Raw genomic sequence first — 16,480 nt, forward strand, 5'->3', positions numbered from 1 at the left:
AAAAGGTAAAAATATCAAGCACAAAAAATGCAACAATAAAAACAATAAGGAGCAAATGAAAACTAGGCATATAGATGGATGAAACTATAAAAGCTTGACTGTGCAGAACAATAACAGATAAGCAATCACATTTACATTATTACCTAGTAACTAATACAATCAAGAGAAAGCTCAGGTGAAGATGAGAGCCTTCATCTGGCATCTAATAAAATAATAATGTACGTGTTGGGCACATGTACCAAGGGAGTTTCACAGTTGGAGTCCAACTGCTGAGGTAGCCCTGATAGATCACTACTTATCCTCTGAAGGCGGTGAAAAGTAGGGACAGGCTTCCCATAATTAGCTCAGCTGCTGGGCTGGTTTGTATGGGAAGAAATCAGTATTCCAAATACATTTACTCTGGACTGTTTGGGGCTTTAAATGTTAAAAAAAAAAATAGTAAGTTGAATTATGTCCATGGTTAAACTGGAAAACAGTGAAGCTTTCTTAATGCAATATGTTCATTGTGACATGACTGGCTGTACTTCTGCTTAGTTTCCAGATGGTAGTCTTGGAGTTGGATCCAGAAAACTGTTCAAGCACAATCTGTCGGTTTCCGACAGCACAATGACTTATTGACATGGAGAGGTCTCTGTGGGGAGTGATGTGCAGTGAGCTGTAGAGCCGCTAGGTTTAGATACAGTAAACAAGGAATTTGTATCATATGTTTCTTGAGAATTCTTATATACCACTGTATGGTCCTGAGAGGTTCTCTAACTGGCTTACAGAATATTTTCATAATAAAAATCACTTTTAATTACATACGGCAGGCATGTCCAACCAGTAGATTGTGATCTACTAGTAGATCCCCGGCTGATCCTAGTAGATCGCGGGACCCTTGTCAATTGTGGGATTAAATAAAGTTTAACAAATAAAAGCCAAAGAACTCTGGGCCATCCTGCCCCCCAAAAAGCTCAGCAACTCTGGCCAGTCCACCCACCCACCCCACGCACGCTCCTCCTCCCTCCAATGACAATGGGTAGACCACTGCCAGGATATTTTATACTGGGAGTAGATCGCAGTCTCTTGGGAGTTGGACGTGCCTGACATATGGTATCAGGAACAGAATTAACATTGTGAACCTATTGTGCAGAGTCTATTTAAGTGGCATTTCCAGCCCTCATTCTTGTTCTATAGTAATTAGCAATTCATTGTCACGTGCTGGAGCAGAAAGTGGCCACAAACTTGTGGATAAGAAAAATGACTGTACAGTTAAGTACTTAATTCGTTCCAGAGGTCCGTTCTTAACCTGAAACTGTTCTTAACCTGAAGCACCACTTTAGCTAATGGGGCCTCCTGCGCCGCCGGAGCACGATTTCTGTTCTCATCCTGAAGCAAATTTCTTAACCCGAGGTACTATTTCTGGGTTAGCGGAGTCTGTAACCTGAAGCGTATGTAACCCTGTACTTCTTCCCACCATTGGGTTGTTGTTGGAATTAGTGAGAGAGGGATTATAAAACTTTGACTAAATTTGTTCTTTCTTTCAAAGTCACATGTTCTGCAGAACATATAATGTAGAATGTGTGACTGCATACAAGAATGGCCTAGTTAACCCAGTGCCCAACATATCCACAGTTGTAAGGGGAGAGCAGCAAAAGAAGGTAGTCCTGAACCATCACTTGGCATTAGCCAACCTACTTCTCTCAGGTTTTAGAGAGGCTGGGCTTTTCACCCTCATTTTTGCAGCCAGTTCCTGACCTTCGGGCACAGATAATCTGAAAATCAGATAAACTGTTTCCGGATAATCAGGAACTCACTGTAATTGAAAGATGCTATTTCCCTCCAGGATTATTTCAGAGATGCAGAGCTGTGAAATAACCATGTTAGGCATGCAGGGATAAAAGCTAATATTGCGTAGCCTTAGAGGGATCAGAGAAAGATTCCTTTCAAGGACTATTCAGTAATGTTTTTATAATAATAATTAAGAAACCCTTCAACTTTTGCTGTATATAGTATATGCAGAGGTGCTCTTGATAGATTTGCCCAAATACTTCTTTTATAATAAAAAGGTGATTCATTCCTCTCAAAGTTACTATGTCTTTAGTCACTGATACACATCAGTATTGTAATGAAAATCAATAATGTACATTTTTGATGAAAACAGTTTAGAAGTTTTTATGATTAAACAGCATACAGAGTTTATTAAATAAAGAAAAAAATGCATGCCTACAGCAATTCTGTGATAGGTAGGGTTGTGTCAACAAGAAGGGTTGTCCTTTTGCCTTCTGAAAAGGGAGGTGAGTTGTTTACTCCCCCCCCAAAAAATTTTGATTTGATTTTCATAATTTTACAAAGGAAGGAAAAGAAAATACAGTGTAACAACAAATAGCACACCACAGTTATCCCCCCTCCCTCTCCTGCAGTTTTACCAAGTGATTTGGAGATATTTACACTTGTTGGTTTTTGTTTTATTTGTTTTGTTCTGAACTACCCCTTCTTTCATTTGTGCCAGTGTAGATTTGGACCCTTCAATGTGCATCCTGCTAAAAGATATCAAGAAACCTTGCACAGGATTCAACAATTCCTTTTCAGTATGCAGTGGAATTAGTTGACTGTGTAGTAAGGGAAGAAAGAAGGGCCCTTCCAAGGTTTATTCCACTAACACTACAAGGTGATCTGAGGTCTTCTCTATTTCCAGGCTCTCTAGCTCTTCTTGGGGCCTCTTTTTGGGTGTGCTCTGCACACAAGCTTCTCTGAATTCCATCTCTGAACTTTGTTTCAAACAGCTCTCCTCTTGGTGCATTTTTACACATGCTTCTGGCTATTTCTCATTTGCTGCCTGCATGGTTGAATATTGTTGGCACATCAGGAGCTCACCAACAGATGAACGCATTCTATTCTGTGACCAGAAGGTTTATGAGATCACAAATTGGCAAGCAGGATGTCAAGTAACTGGTTGCTGATGAGAATTTGGTGATCAGAATTACTCAACATTTTGCAGTTCGTTCGTTTTTCTAAAAAAAATATTGTGCAATATATACTACATGAGCCGCATTGTGCTCTTATAACAGGCCTCTCCTCTCCTCTCCTCTCCTCTCCTCTCCTCTCCTCTCCTCTCCTCTCCTCTCCTCTCCTCTCCTCTCCCTGTGTGCTCCCAAAACCTGCTCCAGAGGGTCCATCAACCAGCATGGCCAGTGGTCAGGAATGGGATAATAATTATAATATAATATAATATAATATAATATAATATAATATAATATAATATAATATAATATAATATAATATAATATAATATATTATACCCCGCCCATCTGGCTGGGTTTCCCCAGTCACTCTGGGTAGCTTCCAACAAAATATTAAAATACAATAGTCCATCAAACATTAAAAGCTTCCCTAAACAGGGCTGCCTTCAGATGTCTTCTAAAAGTCTGGTAGTTGTTTTTCTTTTTGACATTTGGTGGGAGGGCGTTTCACAGGGCAGGTGCCACTACCAAGAAGGCCCTCTGCCTGGTTCCCTGTAACTTGGCTTCTCACAGCGAGGGAACCGCCAGAAGGCCCTCGGCGCTGGACCTCAGTGTCGGGGCAGAATGATATATCCATTGTATAGTTTAGCTCCTCATCTATGCTCAGGGATTCTGGATTTGGATCTAGCAGTTGCAAGTTAAACCTGATAATGTTGGAGACAGAATATTGTTGGCAATAATCCATTCTTCAAATACTGATGGCCAGTGAAAAGTGGCTATTCCTACTCAGCATTCCACAAAAGCACTGAAAATATCTGGAGCTTGTTTCTGTTTCCTCAGTAAAGCTGCTATATTTTTTTTGCAGCTGCCTAGGGTGTGTGTTGGTGTATTCTTTGTCTGGCCTGGAAACTTTGAGCAAGCAAAGAGAAAAAGGCAAACAGTGCAATGGCAGAGTTCAAGCTGCTTTGGAAAGGGTAGCCCTGTTGAGAGAGACAAAGCATGGGGAGGATTAGGAATTGGGTAGCAGCTGCAGAATGATTTGACATGAATGTTATAAAACAGTTTAGCAAGAAATGAATGAGATTGTGTAACTAGTAAGAAAGGAGGATTTATTTTATGTGCAACAGCCGTATTGAGCAGCTGATGATCCCACTTTTATGGGGGAGGGGATATGAAAGTGTAAGGGTCAGCAGGAGAGCGGCATAAAAATCTATGTGGTTAGAAACTGTTGTAAATGCTTTTATGTATTATCAATTTAGAAGTGAAATATGATGAACACAAGCAGTGAAGTTTAATCTCAATTGAGCAGCTCACCACTCTGCACTTCATCTCACCATTAATGCACACACACGTTAAATAACTTTCCACCATGGAACTTTGTTGACTTTTTTCCCGGTCATATTAACCAAAAGAAAGAGGTGTGATCAGTCTTAAGGAAGCAGAGGCTACAGTAGAAACTCTTGTCTGCACCTCTTTCCAGCTGCAGCCCAAAGCCCTGTGTGAGGTTTTTCCTTTTAGAACAGCAGTGCTGCAGACAGAAGGAGTGTTGTTCCCATAGAACAAACCTCTTTACTAATCAGTTTAATGAAGATGGATGTTGCCTGTGTGCAACATGGTACCGCCACTTGTTGCTTTTGTAAGCTGTCATTCTAAACAAATACAGCAGCCCTGTCTTCTATATGACATGACTCTTATCTTGCGACACAAACTTAGTTTTAATATTTTTCATAATATGTCTTTGAAAATTATTTCTGAGTGTTGAAGTATATATCACATTTTTATGTTGCTTTGCTACAGCTTCCCAGATTAAACGATCCCCCTTCCCCACCATGCATGTTGTTCTAGGGTTCTCCTGAACCTCCCCTAAGCCAATTTGAGGGGCAGTGGGGGGAGAATGAGGAAGTCTCATTGCTCTAGCAGACGCCCTTACATGGGCTTCTGATATTAGGACTAATTAGCTGAAACCAGCCCCAGGAACCTGAAAACCACACGGACATTTCAAATTGAAGATCCAAAGGGTTGTGTAGGGGGGACAGAGGACCCAGAGGCAACAGTTCAGGAATCTGCTTTACAATGTTTTTAGCAGAGCATTTTTTGTTAAAGGCTTGTTCTCACAGTTAGTGAACTTTAGCAAGTGAGGGGGTGATTGCTTTTATTTCACATTTCTATACAGTTGCATCCTTGAAGCATCTGGAAAAGATTTTTCATGGGAAAATGATTTTGATTTGATTCAAAGATGGTGAGAACTGCTACCTCTCCAATAATTTTAAAAATGTTTTTATCAACTGTATAAGCCTGATTCTGCTTTCTTGGCTATTTTTCAAATGCACCAGAATATTGTTTCCCTCTTCTTGTTACTTGAATGAAAAGCAGTAGGTCAGCACAAAGCCTTAAAAGTATGTACCAGCTATTACCTTCTTTTCTGTTACTGAAAGAATAACTTGAGGGGGAGAGTATATGTTTTTATAAACATAAAAGTGTGTCTGCTGGAGCCCTTTATTTGGGGGGGGGGGTAGACACAGTTGGCAACAAATACTTGGCATTCTTAGCTGCCGGAGTCTCTTAAGCATTTTCTACTCCCACATGGAGTGGATGCCAGATTTATAAAGAAATGAATACTTTATAATGGAATGGATAAAGGTGCTCATATCAAACTTCTTAGGGGGTTTTCCATACCAGATGGTTGAAAGCAAATGCAAAGTCATTCTTTTAGCACCTATATTGATATTTGTTCTGGTACAAATCTAGAGTTCCCATGAGTGGAGCTCCACTCATAGAATGCTTCCACATGAGGAAAGGTTGGAGCCAATCTTCACTAAACCCTCTGTCATCCTGCAGCATCCTGAAAAGCTGTTCCATTATGGGACTCTCTAGAACGTTGTGGGAGGTGATATTGGGAGCAGGGCTACAGTAAATCAGTGGACATTGGCTGGCCCCCCCCACTTTTCCAGTAAGAGCCTGCCCTGAATATCCGTCCTTTCCACCAATAGAAAGAGTAGGGATGGTGGAGAAATTTGATTCAGTTGTCACTTAAAGGAATGGCATTCTCCTTTTTGCATCACATGTGAAACATGTAAGTCAGTCTTGGAAAACCATTCATGTATCTTGCTAGAAATGCTAAGAGTTTAAAGGCATAACGTCTGTGGTTCTAAACAGTGTAAGCCCGATAGATTTCCTTTTATTTTAATGAAATGTAAATTATGTGTCAATATCACATAATGAATGATAAACACGAAGCTTAATTCAATTAGATGTGTGCATAAAAAAGTCATTTTGTTACTCCATTCATTTTCATTAATTGCTTCATTGTTCACTTGTTAGAACTGCATTTGTACCATTTGTTATTGTCACTTCCATTCATTTTCATTTCCCTTTTAAATGAAGGAACCAGATGCTTTTTCTACTGGTTGTAACTTTGGTGCATGTCTGTAAGGTAGCCTTTAGTACAAAGGATTTGCATGGTAGATGAGCAAGCAAGGGACACGATTGAGAGGGGTGGCTGAGAGGACATTAACAGATGTCAGCCAAGCATAAAGGAACCCACAAAAGTTCTAATCTGCAGAGGGGGATGAGAACATCACAGGCAACTGCTTGAAAGCAGAAAAATCTAGCAAGGCTGTTATTTTCTCTCTCCTCCTTTCCTCAAACATTTTTCTACTTTAGCTGTAACTCCATGTCTGCAGTCTCAGGAGTACTTCTGCAATGAGAAGCCTGTAGTTCTGAATGTGGCTTGACCGTGTTCTCCATTTCCTGTCCATGTCTTATGTCTTGAAGATGTGAAGAGTTTTCTTGTGACTCTTTGTCACACTGCTAATAACAGTTCTAATAACATTATCTTGTCCTTATTCAGGAAACGAAGAAGGATGATTTTTGTTTACTTCCAATCTTCTGAGAAAATAGTCGCTTGTGCATGACTGCCATAACTTATCTGTAAACCCTTACATAGGAAATACACTTGGGTCTGTATGTCATGGCTGATAAGAGCAAAGACCTCTTAGCAATATGTGGACTTACTGGAGGTTCCAGGAAGTATCCCTGGAAACTGCAAATTTACAAAAATCAGCAAAAATGGCACCGCCGACATGGCTTGCCATACGTCCGGATTCTGCTTATTTCCACCCAGATACTGCTTTCGATCACAGTATTCTGGGTATGTCCTGGAAATTCCACATATGGCAACCCTAAACTAAGCACATGGTGTTCAAAAAGCAAGCCAGAATTGAAAAAGTAAGGCAATTTCTCAAAATAATAGCAGCTCTACTTTTCCTCCCTGCTTCCATTGGGTTGTAATTTCCACATTGCAAATGTTTTGGAAGTGATCTAAGCCCTTATGACTCAGACTTTAAAGTCAGTATCTAAGCGCTCAAGTTTAGGAGGGAGTTTGCCTACAGACAAACATTATCTCATTGTGCATATTGTAATATACAGACATCCTCATCTGAAAAATATGAGGTGTGGACTAGTTATCCAGTATGGTGTTTTTTTATATTCCTAAACTTCATGAAGTTCTGCCTGCTACTTACTGTTTAGTGTTGGGCGTTTTACATAGCACAGAAGTGAGGCAGTTGCTGCTGTTGAAAAGCCTTTGCTTTAGACAAAGGTGAAGAGAGGTAGATAATCACTTGCAACACAGACGAAGCGGAGGTCAGGAAAGCCTCAGTAGAACAGCTGAGACATGTGGGCATTTATAAATGGGGGAGGGGGGCTGGCATACCAGTTCCAAACAAAATGTGATAACCAGTGTTTCCCTGGATTATATTGTGGATCAGCATGCCTTCTATTGGCTACCTCAGGCTTCCTCAATCTCGGCCCTCCAGATGTTTTTGGCCTACAACGCCCATGATTCCTAGCTAGCAGGACCAGTGGTCAGGCATGATGGAAATTGTAGTCCAAAAACATCTGGAGGGCCGAGTTTGAGGGAGCCTGGGCTACCATGTTAGATTTGGACATGATCCAGATTTAAATCTCCACTCAGTTATGAACTTCACCAGCTGCATTTCAGGGGTGTTTTGTTGCTAAACTACAGCTTTGAGGCCATTGGAAAGGAGAGCAGGTTAAGGCTTTAGATCTGAGGTAGAGCACATGCTTCACTTTGTGTGCAAAAGGCCCTGTCCAATCCCTGGAATCCTCAGGTAGGGCTGGGGAAGATTCCTGTATGAAACACTAGCGAGATACTGCCAATCTGTGCTTGATACTAAGCTTGATAGAAAAATGGTCTGACTTATTATAAGGCAGCTTCTTATATTCAGATATACCGTGGTTTGTTTTGCTCAGCCAAAAAGAAAAATCATCTTAAAAAGTTGTCTTCCTCCTCCTGAAAAAGTAGGGATATGTTTTAAATATAGACTCCTCGATATTACTTTAATTCAGCCTTCCTCAACAAGAACCTTGGAGATGCTTTGGACTAAAAATTCCATCAGCCTCAGTCAGCATTGCCAGTGGTCAGGGATGATGGCAGTTGTGGTCCAAAACATCTGGAGGTGGACCAGGTGGGGAAAGTGTCTTCTAATGAAGTTAGAACCAGTTTTTTTTGTGGTATACGAAGGATTCATGGAGTTGTTCACTCCCTTTGAGGGTAATTCCATGCAGGTCACATGGTAATTTTTCTATACAGTGGTACCTCGGGTTAAGTACTTATTTCGTTCCGGAGGTCTGTTCTTAACCTGAAACTGTTCTTAACCTGAAGCACCACTTTAGCTAATGGGGCCTCCTGCTGCCGCTGCGCCGGCGGAGCATGATTTCCGTTCTTATCCTTAAGCAAAGTTCTTAACTTGAAGCACTATTTCTGGGTTAGCGGAGTCTGTAACCTGAAGCATATGTAACCTGAAGCGTATGTAACCCGAGGTACCACTGTATGTTATATGCACATGTCAAAAAGCAATTCCAGCTTTGGTTTCATGTAGCTTTCCCAGAGAAAATGCTTTGAACACTGCCAGTTATAACACTTTTACAACTTTACCATCAGGGCTGAGGACCCTTTTCAGACTGGCAAACAAATATCTTCCTCTTCACAGGCTTCCAAGAGCCACGTTTGACAGGTGGATAGGGTCACCCAGCTGTCAGTTACCTGACATCATAATGACATTGGTTGACAAGAGTGGCTTTGAAGTGCTTTTCTGAGGAAGTCAAATTAAAATATGAAAATACTGAAAAAATTATTAATTTAAAAATATTGTGGTTAGCTTTTCTGGATAAAGTAAAAGTATCTACCAAAAACCAGCCCAGGTAAATAGGTAAATGTATTTGAAGTATTAAAAAATTATGAAGAAAGACATATTACAAAAAGGAGGAAGTATAATAAGGCAGCTGGGTTACCAACCATTTGTGGCTTCGAGAGGAAATGTTTTTTTCTAATCTTGGTGTTGCGTAGGAGAAATGTGATTTCTATTTACAAATTAGTGTACATAAAGCTGTACTCAAGCAGAGCCTCACACATTCATCATTGTTTATAGGCTCAGCCTGCCTGTCCCATGTCACCCCTTAAAGCACTTAACCTGCAATAGGCTCACTAAAATAAAAGTTCCATGGCTTCCTTGGCAGCATTCCAAAGTTAATGACATGAAAAGTGTCATCATGGGAAAGTTTGTAACCTTATGGCTTATTTTTCACTTTACAAAACTATGGGAAATAACCTAAAAAAGACATCTACAGACTCCATTCCTTTGAGTGGGGCCTGCTCAGAACTGTCATTAAAATGTCCTTGTGTTAATGCTCATTCTCATCAGATTTGTTGGGAGCTGCAGTTGTGGCTCCAGCATGGCCATGGCTGGACTGGCCTCCCTTCTTCAGCCTTTGGTGCACATCTGTCTCCTCTTACCTCACCAACAGCCAGAAGACTCACTTGCAGGGCTCACCAGCCAATCACTGGTGAGCTGAAGTGTCTGGCTAGGGAGCTGTCAAGCAGTGAAAATCATATGCACTATCACCCTAGAAGGTCAAAAACCATTTTGGGATTCAGGAAGGATATCCTTGGATATAGTTAGGAGACGGTTTGCTAAGATCCTTGCAAGAATTTTGTCAGCCTCAGCTAATAAAGAAATCTCTTGATAATTTCCACAGTCCGTTCTGTCACCTTTTTTAAAAAAAAATTTTTATGATTTTGGCATCCTTGAAGTCTGCTGGGATCTCCTCTCTCTCTCAATTTTTTTTTAATGAGCTTGTAAGTTCAATTCCGCCCTCTTTGAAGACTTTGGCAGGTAACCCATCAGGTCTGCTGGCCTTGTTTTCTTTCGTTTGGTTAATAGCTGTACACAACTCTCCTAGATTTGGAGATACTGCAAGCTTATCTCTAATTTATTTTTGTGGGATTTGTGACAGCAGCTATGAGGAAGCTGCGGTTAAGAAGATGCTGGTAATGTTCTTTCCAGCGCAATGCAATACAGTAGTTTCTTTATTTTTTAGAAGAAACTATACCATAGTTTACTGGCCCATAGAAGGTCTTTGTGGCTTTAAAGAAGTGCATAATGAGTATTGGCTAAGTGCTGGACATCTTGAACTTTTTTTTTATCCACAAGGTGTTCTTTAGTTCTCTGATTCTTCTTTGAACCTCAGCCTTAGCATTGACATAGGTTTTTTTTCTTAGTGGCACAGTTTCTATCTCTTTGCCAGATCTGAAAGGCCTTCCTTTTCTTGTCGATAATGCGTTCAATCTTACTGCCGACATGTCTAAATTTTTTGAATTAAAAATTGAATTAAAATTCAGTGGCCGCTATGATGGCTGTGTGTAGCCTCCAGATTCAGAGACTGTATACCTCCAAGTGCCAAATGCTGGGGGAACAACAGCAGGAAAGGCCTGTTTCTGTGTCCTGTTTGTGGGCGTCATGGAGGCATCCGGTTGACTACTGTGGGGATTGGGATGCTGTACTTTTGGTTCTTGCAGAAAGGAAGCACTGCTTGAACCACTTGTTCCTTACTCCAAACTACCATGGCATTCTATGTGGGGTGGAAAGGAAATGGTCTCTCCTACAGAGAACAACTGTAGCTTTTTGTCAGCCTACAAGCAGGCCTACATTTGCAGATTTGTGTATGTGGGCAATGTGCCATCCTTTTGACATTTTTTAAAAATGAGCAGGATCCATTTTCTGTTACTGATCTCATACAGGAGACGTCTTGTTGCAGACATGATAAAACTGATGGGTCAATAGAAGCACTATTTCAGTGGTCATTATGTATACACATAATAAATATAGTGTGATCCCTGTTTTCTATGTATGACAGTACATACATGAAATTGTATGTCGAAACTGTTATTTTTCTCTCTGCTTTTAGCACGCACATTAAGAATGTGATAAGGGAACCTATTCCTCAATAATTGCTTTCTCCTCAGGAAGCATATTCTTAAGACACTGTTTTCTGCTTTAGGCAAATGAAATTGAGTTTGAGATACAAAATCCATGAATTCAATTAACACACAATATTGCAGTTCTCTGTCACACACAATTTCCTTTTTTTAGCATACTGTAATTATAAAAAGGGGAAACTGACACATTCTTTCAATGATTTAGGCTACAATCCGGTACTCAGTTACCTCAGCATGAGCTTCACAGAATAAGACATTTACAGAACTGCAGTATTCTTTTTTTAATATATATACATAAAATTCTATTAAGATTACAGATGAGTTCCTCAAAATGTGAGCTTATCTTATTTTGGGTTATTCTGTCAAGTGCCTCTGTGTAAAAATGTTGACTTGTGTTGCACAATCAGACACAAAATCCTAGAACTTTACAATATGAAGACATCACAACAATTATATTGCAGATGTAATGATTGATAGTTGAGAAAATTGGCTCTCTCTTTTCTATAAGTGTTGCCAAGCTTCACAAATCCTTGGCTCAAAACTCATGATGCTAAAGTATTGAAAAGCATCTGTGAAACCAAACACTTTCTGTGCCATTTGGCGGCCTTTTATCATATACACAAATGAAACAAGACTGAAAGACAAGTGTTCACTGGTGAATCAGCAAATATGGGTATCGTGATGCCACACTGTAAAGGTGGTGTCTCCCCTTCGCATTAACACCCCAGCACAGTCAGCTCGGTATTTACAGTCTTTATTACACATGTACAAGAAACAGGTACCGTTCAGGATTACGCGTCCGAACCCGTTGAGTCAGATTTGGGGAGTGGCTTCCTTCGATTCCCACGCATCCCTGAGCCCTTCCTCCTCCTGGCTAATCTCTGTCCTCTCTTCCGTTTCCTCTGTCTCTGGGCGGTTGAAGGGCTCCACAGCATCCCTGCTCCACCTCTTCTATCACTTGCTCCTCCAAATTCTCCCTGACACACACAAAAGACTTTTTTTTTTACTAGTTGTTGTTTTCATTTTATATTGTATTGTATTATATTAATTACTGTATTGCTGTATGGACATTCTGGTCTTGTTTAGATGGCAATACGTTAAAGGCAGGTAGAACTATATTAATATTTATTAACCTGTTATAAGGTGGGGAGGTATGCTTTATGGCATGTTTGCTTCAAATTCTATATTTGCTTTTTGGCTTCATAAAAAGAAAAATGCTTTAAAATGAATACTGATGAGGTGAGCAACACTCCCCACAAGTCCTCATAAAAAACCAACAACCCTCCAATCATACATCCAGCTGTGTGGACAGTAAGGATGGAGCCAACATATTATCTGCACTGACTCTACGCTCAAATATTCAGGGGTTTTTTAGTCTTAGAACCAGCATGGCACCCTGTTTATTAACTGGCACATATTTTTCTTGTAATAGTTTCATTTTTTAATTTCCCCATTTTTGCTCTTCTAAACAAGATATCTGTGAAAAACTGCGACAATTTTTAGACATTGCTTTTATAAATCCACACACTGCCACCACTTGTATTTTGATGTGTGAGAATGCAGCCAGTTAAACAACAGGATGTAGGCTTGAAGTAGAAAATGTTACTGAATAGAAGACAGAGAGATGATGGTTAGAACAAGCCTGCAGAAATTATGTCCTGCCAAACTGAATACAAGTATGCTAGGGAACTTTGAAAAAGAATCCTATTTCACTGAAAACAAAAGTGTCAAGAAAATGTCCTGTTGAGGCATGGTATGACGTAATCTGTGAACACATGGCATAAATTAAAAAAAAGCATCAGGAATAAAAGCACCAGGGCCTAGAATTTCCCCTATACTACTTTTTAAAGTCACAACTTACCCACAACTAAATTCCACATTATATTTGTGCTTTCACATGGCTTAAAAGCCACTTATGGAACTAGAGTGGAATGTCGTGCAACTTTAGTGCACATTTCCATGAGCAAATCCCCCCCCCCAATCCATTTGCAAATGTGGAAATGAGTGCTAAACCCGTACAGTGATACCTCAGGTTACAAACACCTCGGATTACAAATGCTTCGGGTTACATACAACACTAACCCAGAAGTAATACCTCGGGTTACAAACTTTGCCCCAGGATGAGAACGGAAATCACGAGCCAGCAGCAGCGGGAGGCCCCATTAGCGAAAGCACGCCTCAGGTTAAGAACGGTTTCAGGTTAAGAACAGACCTCCAGAACGAATTAAGTTCGTAACCCGAGGTACCATTGTACTCTGTTCCATTATAGTTTCACTGCATGGTATCGCACTGTCATTCAGGGAATGGCTTTCAGATCAATGCAATGCTAAAATTAACAGGGAAACATGAAAATGGAATACAGTGCTGTGTGCCTGTAGCCCTAGTCTCAGCATCAACCCTAATCTTAGCATGTAGATAAGAGTTTGGGGGCCTGGCTACAGCTCTGGAGCTCAGCAATCAGAAGCTTTTAGGTAGAACCAGAAGACACAATCCTGCTCATTCCATTGACAATCTCATTTTATTTGGCATTATTGTGTGAAATGGACCAAGGAACAGAGGCTATATAACTGTGATGGTGCAATGTCTAGAAAAATCCTAGACCTGCACTACATTGCCACAAACAAAAATAGGCTTTATCACTAGATTCTATCTTCCTTATCTTCTAGAATCCATTCTCTTAATAGGATTGAACTGCCAAGTCCCAACAGAGATTATTATCTCTAGAGCAATGACCTAGTGCAGTTAGAGTTGCTGCATGATAATATTTTGTCATGTTTGGAAAAGATAGTTCCCCTTTCTTATCATTTTGTTGTGTTATACTTATTTTTAGCTTGGAGGTTTATTCCATTTGAAACTATTTATCAGAGAGTGAATTGCATTAAGCTTCTTCAGTAGTTTCATTGCTAGTTATTTAAAAAAAAGAAATATACATTTAGGCAAGTGGCTTACTTTTACTGCAGCAACTTTTACCCATCCAGGATATCTCTAATTTGCACCATTTGTCCAATTTTTGTTTCATTATAATTATCAATAAATCAATATAATCCTCCAACAAAGTCTTTAACATTAGATAATTTGCATATAGATTATTTTATGTTCTTTAACTCAAGCCTGTGCTTCCTTAGGCGGTTAGTGTTGCTTTTAATTTCTGATTTTTTAGAAGTAGTCACTTTCCTCAGATCATCTTCATGAAATGCCCATTTAGCACAAAGTCTAATCTGCCCCACATTTTTTCATCTGAAATAACTACTACCTCTAGTTCTGTATTGAATTGAATCCATCTGATATTCTTCTACTGCTGCAGCCATCCATAAGCAGAACAGGTACCGAGATGCTCTTTAGTGTTCCCCCTTCAGCTCCACTCTTCCTACTTTGTTCTTAAAGGTCCCTCCACTAAGGAGGGAATGTGTGGGATATTCTGGAAGGGAAAATCACCATGGAGTCCTGTTCCATTGGATTGATAGAAGGCTCTGGTGAATCAGAGTCTTCTGTCAGTGAAGGCACACTAATTGAATACAACCCAGTCATAACTGCAGAAAGTAACACCTGCAGCAATGCATTATGGGCATGCATGGGGAATTCACATTCACAGAATGCTGAACTAGATGGACCTTCCATTCAATAAAATATCAGTCATTCACTCAAGTGGAAAAACACAAAGAGCAGCTCACAAGGATACTTGTTGAGTGGGAGCCAAACTTCTTCTAGTATTCGACACTGGCAACACATTCTAGGAATGGGGAAGGCTCAGCCCTCAAATTGTTACTTTCACAGATATAAACAAATGTTGATTTCTCTGATCAAACAATTAGAGTAACAATTTTGGCCATGGTGAAATATTCTCTCTGTTACTGGGCAGTCCAGCATCAATATAAGATGGAGGACACTGATTTGCCAGTAGTGCATGTGAAAAGGATCCAGGGGTATTAGTAGACCGCAAGCTTAATATGAGTCAACAGGGTGATGCAGCAGCAAAAACCCTCAATGCTATTCTAGACTGCAGCAACAGAAGTATAGTGTCCCAATCAAGGGAAGTCAAAGTCCTGCTCTATTCTGCCATAGTCAGACCACACCTGGAGTATAGAATCATAGAATCATAGAATCATAGAGTTGGAAGAGACCACAAGGGCCATCGAGTCCAATCCCCTGCCAAGCAGGAAACACCATCAGAACACTACTGACATATGGTTGTCAAGCCTCTGCTTAAAGACCTCCAAAGAAGGAGACTCCACCACACTCCTTGGCAGCAAATTCCACTGTCGAACAGCTCTTACTGTCAGGAAGTTCTTCCTAATGTTTAGGTGGAATCTTCTTTCTTGTAGTTTGGATCCATTGCTCCATGTCCGCTTCTCTGGAGCAGCAGAAAACAACCTTCCTCCCTCCTCTATGTGACATCCTTTTATATATTTGAACATGGCTATCATATCTCCCCTTAACCTCCTCTTCTCCAGGCTAAACATGCCCAGCTCCCTTAGCCGTTCCTCATAAGGCATCGTTTCCAGGCCTTTGACCATTTTGGTTGCCCTCCTCTGGACACGTTCCAGTTTGTCAGTGTCCTTCTTGAACTGTGGTGCCCAGAACTGGACACAGTACTCCAGATGAGGTCTGACCAGAGCAGAATACAGTGGCACTATTACTTCCCATGATCTAGATGCTATACTCCTATTGATGCAGCCCAGAATTGCATTGGCTTTTTTAGCTGCCGCATCACACTGTTGGCTCATGTCAAGTTTGTGGTCAACTAAGACTCCTAGATCCTATTCACATGTACTGCTCTCAAGCCAGGTGTCACCCATCTTGTATTTGTGCCTCTCATTTTTCATCTTGTTTGTTTTGGCCCAGTTCTCTAATCTGTCAAGGTCGTTTTGAAGTGTGATCCTGTCCTCTGGGGTGTTAGCCCCCCCTCCCAGTTTGGTGTCATCTGCAAATTTGATCAGGATGCCCTTGAGTCTATCATCCAAGTCGTTGATAAAGATGTTGAATGAGACCGGGCCCAAGACAGAACCCTGCGGCACCCCACTAGTCACTCTTCTCCAGGATGAAGAGGAACCATTGATGAGCACCCTTTGGGTTCGGTCAGTCAGCCAGTCAGCCAGAGTACTGTGTCCAGTTCTGGGTACTACAATTTAGGAGAGATATTGACAAGTTGGAATGTGTGCAGATTAGGGTGACCAAGTTGATAAAGGGTTTGGAAACCAAGTATGATGAATGGTTGGGGGAATTGGGTATGTTTATCCTG

General features: G+C 40.6%; 1 protein-coding gene and 1 long non-coding RNA gene across 10 annotated transcripts in view; one reads left to right on the forward strand and one right to left on the reverse strand.

Annotated features, from left to right (window-relative positions):
- Nucleotides 1-16,480, forward strand: part of MTCL1 (microtubule crosslinking factor 1) — a 99,816-nt gene that overhangs the window by 23,859 nt on the left and 59,477 nt on the right. The gene's annotated exons all lie outside the window — the stretch shown is intronic.
- Nucleotides 11,980-14,761, reverse strand: LOC309348553. Its single transcript, XR_014159473.1, has 2 exons — nt 14,495-14,761; nt 11,980-12,218 (listed from the first exon to the last, which is right to left on the reverse strand). It is a non-coding gene; the product is annotated as an uncharacterized lncRNA (long non-coding RNA).

This window comes from Podarcis erhardii (genome assembly GCF_964252035.2).
Source record: "Podarcis erhardii genome assembly, chromosome: 8".
In the NCBI taxonomy this organism is placed as follows: Eukaryota; Metazoa; Chordata; class Lepidosauria; order Squamata; family Lacertidae; genus Podarcis; species Podarcis erhardii.